Source organism: Otolemur garnettii, unplaced genomic scaffold, assembly GCF_000181295.1.
Source record: "Otolemur garnettii isolate 467f Iridium unplaced genomic scaffold, OtoGar3 scaffold00008, whole genome shotgun sequence".
Classification (NCBI taxonomy): domain Eukaryota; kingdom Metazoa; phylum Chordata; class Mammalia; order Primates; family Galagidae; genus Otolemur; species Otolemur garnettii.
Window position 1 is genome coordinate 5,971,779 of NW_003852403.1, and position 5,363 is coordinate 5,977,141.

Below are 5,363 nucleotides of genomic sequence, written 5' to 3' on the forward strand. Positions count from 1 at the left end.
TTCCACTCTTGATGCACCTGCAGTTTGTTCTCCACACAGCTGCCACAGTGATCCTTCAGGGTGTAAATGGAGTCATCCTGTCCTGCTCATCAAACTCACCCATATCGCCCTTGCTCCTTCAGGACAAAGTCCAAAGTCCTCCCAATGGTCCAAAAGCCCCTTATCTGCAGGCTCAACTCCTCCCCCCAACCCCATCTCAGGCACTGTGCCAGAGGGACATGGCTTCTGTGCTGTTTGGGGCAGGTCAGGAATGTGCCCATGTCAGAGCCGTGGTTTCTCTGTGACGAGAACTCTGGGTCTTCAGATATCTGCAAGCCACTCTCCTTCATTTCTTTTAGATTTCTGCTCAAATGTATGCCCTGACCATCCCATCTAAACAATGTTCCTCTTCTTCCCTTTTAACCCAACTCTACTTCTCAAACTGTTTTCTGCATAACATTTACCTCACCTATCAGGATATCATGATATATATCACTGTGTTGCCTAGGCTGGAGCACAGCAGCTATTCACAGGTGCAAACACAGTGCATAGCAGACTCAAACTCCTCATCTCAAGTGATCTTCCTACTTCCCCAGTAACTGGGACGACAGGAGTTCACCACTGCCCCCAGCCACATGCTATTTTTATTTGTTTGTTTATTCTTCTATGTCCTATTCCCTCCCCAGTAGTAAATGAGCTCTGATAGAACAAGGACTTGGAATGTTTGTATCTGGTACTCAGGGAACATTTGTTGAGTGAAGTCCTGAATGAATAAATAGTGGACATTCAATAAATATTGGGTAAACAAATGGAGAAAGGGAGGGGTATAAATGGTATAAATGAGGCTGGCAGATAGGTGTGATGGCGTTGGGTGTCACCACATGGAAAGAGGACATGACACTGAGAGCTTTTCCTGAGCATGTTTTATTGACTCCCTCCTGTCAAGTCTAGGCTTGGGGGAGGGAATTAAGGGCACTGCTGGGAAAAAAGCAGGCAGAGAGTTTCCTAAGGTTTCTGACCATATTTGTGGGTATTCAGTTGCAAACGGGACAGCAGTTTCAAAAATTCGTAGAACTCGATACTTCGGTCTGCATTTTCACCCAGATCTTGGAATATCTTGTCAATACCACCTCTGTCTCTGGCATTCTGAAAGAAAGAAATGGCAAAGACCATGAGCTCAGAGCCTCCAACAAGAATCTTTCTCAGGCCCCTCATCCATCAGAGCCGAGATTGGCGTTAGGGACAGGATTATTAACTCCTTAGCCAACACTGTTGGATAATCCAGTGTGACAACTCAGAGCTGCACCTGTCATGAACCATCCTGAAACCAGCAAGGGCTTACCTGGAAGGTGCCCTGCAGCTCACCTAGCCTAGCCTCCAGCTCTGTACCTCTCTGCACTCTACATGTGAAGAAACAGGCTCCGGACAGATGGACTGAACAGACCCTTCAGTGACAGAGCAAGTTACTGGAAGAGGGGGGCACAGGACTTCCCAAATAGCTCCCCTGGAGCTCAGACGGGCTGCCCCCACCCCAGCGTTGTCCCAGCATCCTGCTTCAGGCCCTGCTACTCCGCTCAGTGCAGCATTAGGAGGGGGAGGGGAATCCTCTACCTGGATGGTGTTTGGGAGTTCCTTCATCAGCAACTGCTTCATCTCACCCTTGGAGAGGGTGTCAGGGTGCCCCATCTGGACTGAGTACTGGTGGAAGATGTTGATGATCTCTTTCATGTGCTCTTCAAGTTTAGACATTGTCCCAGCCTCATGTCAGCCTTCAAAGAGACAAGGAGGCGTGGCAGCAGTTCTTCACACCCCTGCACTGCCCACTCCCACCCCCCCACCCCCCACCCCGTGCAACCTGCATCATGGGTTTAGAAAAAGCACATCTTTCATGTCTGTGTCGTGGTCTCAGCTGGGTTTGATATAGTAGGATTTTTAATTGGTGAACAAGAGGGGAAAGAGAAAAACATACACTACCACCTGAAGTCTGAAAGAGTCATCCTCATTTGCCCACACCACCTCATCCACCCTCACTCAAGCTCACCTGGGAGGGTTCTGTGGTGAGCCAACCTGTTTGCTCTCATCAGACAACAGTACTTTGGTCACACGTACCTTGCAAGTTTTCCCACCTCATCTCTGCTTAGCCATCCTCAAGTCCTAGGGCTGTATCTACCAAGCACAGCAAGGACTGGTCCACGTGGGTCCAAAATGCAATGTCAGCCATGAGATGCTCAGGCAGGGAAGGGCTATAGCTGCAAGGAGACTTGCAAACACCACCCTGTAGACCAATGTGGTCTGGCCAAGGAAAGGGCACTTACCTCTCAGCACAGAGGAATTTGGAGCTATAAGAAGGAGCTGGCGCCAGTGAAGTGCACCCAGCCAAGGAGGGTTTATAAGGCAGTCCAGGCTCCACACTTGATCCTGGATGAAGAAATCTCTCTGATTTATTATGAGGCAAATGCTAGACAGTGAGAGGTCTGTTGCCCAAGAGAAACTTCAAACCTGTGGCCTTGATGGAAGCAGGAGTGGCTGAGGTTGCACCCACCCCTAGTCTTACCTTCCTGATCGTCTGAAAACAAAAGCTCCTGCCCCACTCACACACCTTCCTGTTCAACCTGAAGCAAAAGCCCTTGACATGCCACACATGTAAGCACATACATGTACACATGTGTGCACCAGTGTGTAAACACATCAACTTGCATACACATGCGCACATGTACATGTGTGTGCACACATGTACACACTCAGACACGTGCACACACACAAACACACACACACTCGAGTGGCCTGCACATTTCTCAGCCCTGATCCAGGGACCTTACTCCACATTTAGCTGGTGAAGCTCCCAGGTTAGCTTCACCCTCTGGTCCATAATAAAGGGCTGAGAGTTCACATCTCACTGCCTGGGTGGCACCTGCCTAGAAACAGCAGAGGGGGAGGCATTGGCTGAGTGACTGTTTAGACAGAAGTGAGAATGATCAATAATAAAAAGAATCTAAATGAAGACAGAATTGTAGAACAGGATAGAGGAAATCAGTTAAAAACTATGGAAATCTGAATAAAGTTTGGAACATAGTTCGTAACAATATATGAATAGCATTTTTAAAATGTGTGGGAAAAATGGCCTGCTAAAAAGAAAAGAAATGATTTTCAGAAATGTACCGTACTAATGTAAAGTGTTGATAAGGGAGGAAATTGTGTACAGGTATATGAGAACTATCCACACTATCGTCTCAATTTTTCTGTACATCTAAAACTGTTCTAAAAGTAAAGTCTGCATTTTTTAAGAGACTACAAGTTGGGATCTCTCAACGTGCCAGACGTTGCCTGTGCACAGCCCTTCCATGAATTCTGAAGGCAGCTCCGTGGGTTGGATGCTAATAGTGTGACCATTTTGCAGATGAAGAAAATAAGTTAGAGAGGTTAGGTAATTTTTCACTAAGACATTAAAACCTATATATATTTATAGGGCACACATGATACTTTGATACATCCATGTAATGTGCAATGATCAAATCAGGGTAACTAGAGTATTCATCACCGCAAACATCTATTATTTATTTAGCTGTGTTGGGAATGTTTCAAATATTCTCTTTTTGCTATTTTGAAATATATAAGAAATTATTTAACTGTAGTCACACTACTCTGCTCCTGAACACTAGAACTTAATCCTTCTATGTAACTGTATTTTTGTGCCCATTAACCAACCTCTGTTTATTCTTGCCTCCCTCTACCTCTTTCAGCCTCTGGAAACTATCATCCTACTCTCTATACCCTGAGATGATTTTTTTAGCTCCCACATACCAGTGAGACTGACAATATGTGATGTTTGTCTTTCTGGCTGATTTCACTTAACATAGTGGCCTCCAGTGGCATCCATGCTGCTTCAAATAACACATTTCATTCTTTAGGAAGTCAAATTGTCCCTGTTTGTAGATAACATGATCTCACATACAGAAAATCCTATACACTCCACCAAGAAAATCTTACAAGGAATGAACAAATTCAGTAATGTTTTAGAATACAAAAGTAAGGTACAAAAACTAGTAGTGTTTCTATATACCAGCAACAAACTGGCAGAAAAACAAATTGACAAAGTAATCCTTTTTACCGTAGCTACAAGGAAAAAAATCTTCAAAATAAATTCAATCAAGGAGGCAAGGATCTACAAGAAAAACCATAAAACACTAATGAGTAGTCGCAAAAATGGAAATGCATCCCATGCACATCGATGGGAAGAATTGATATTGTGAAAATGACCATACTGTCAAAGCAACTCTCAGACTCAGTGCAATCCCTATAAGAATACTAATGACATACGTCACAGAAATTGGAAAAACAGCTCTAAAATTCATGTGGAAACACTGAAGGCTTCAAATAGCCAAAGGGAACCCAGATGGAAGCATCTCATCATCTGACTTCAAAATATATTATAACCCTGTACTAATCAAGACAACATGGTACTGGCATAGAAACAGACACATATACAAAGGGAACAGAATAAAAAACTCGGAAATAAATCCAAGTATATATAGCCAACTGATTTTTGACAAAAGAGGTAAGAACATTCTTCGCAAAGGGATAGATGTTCCATTAAAGTCCAGTGCAAGGAAAACTGGATATCCAGATGTAGGAAAATAAAGTAGATCCCCTCATCTTTCCTCATACAAGGATCACTGCAAATGGAACCCTGAAACAATGAAACTACTAGATGAAAACATCAGGGAAATTCTTCCAGGCATTGATCTGGGCAAAGTTTTTTTGGGGGTAAGGTATCAAAAACACAGGCAACAAAAACAGAAATAGACAAATGGGATTACATCAATAAACAACTTCTATAAAGAAAAGGAAACAATCATGGAGTGATGAAACAACATACAAAATAGGACAAAATACATGCAAACTATCCTTCTGACAAAGGATTAATAAAATACATAAGGAGTTAAAACAACTCAGTAGCAAATAAATAAATAAATACTCCGGATGTAAACAGGCAAATGATCTCAATAGGCATTTCTGAAAAAAAGACATACATATGGCCAAAAAGCATATGAAGAAAATGTTCAATATCACTGACCACAAGGGAAATACAAATTAAAACCATGGTAACATCCCATCTCACAATAGTTATAATGTTTCTTATCAAAAAGACTCTCCATCCCCCCCCACCAAAAAAAACTCCTACAAAACAAAACAAAACAAAAAAAAAGATGCTGGCAAGGATACAGAGAAAAGGAATGCTAGTACAACTGCTGGTAAGAACGTAAATTAGTGCAGCCACTATGGAAGCCAGTAGAGAGTTCTTCAAACCCCTGGGTATATATCCAAAAGAAAGGAAAGTATATCAAAGAGACAGCTGCACACCATGTTTACTGCAGCACTGTTCA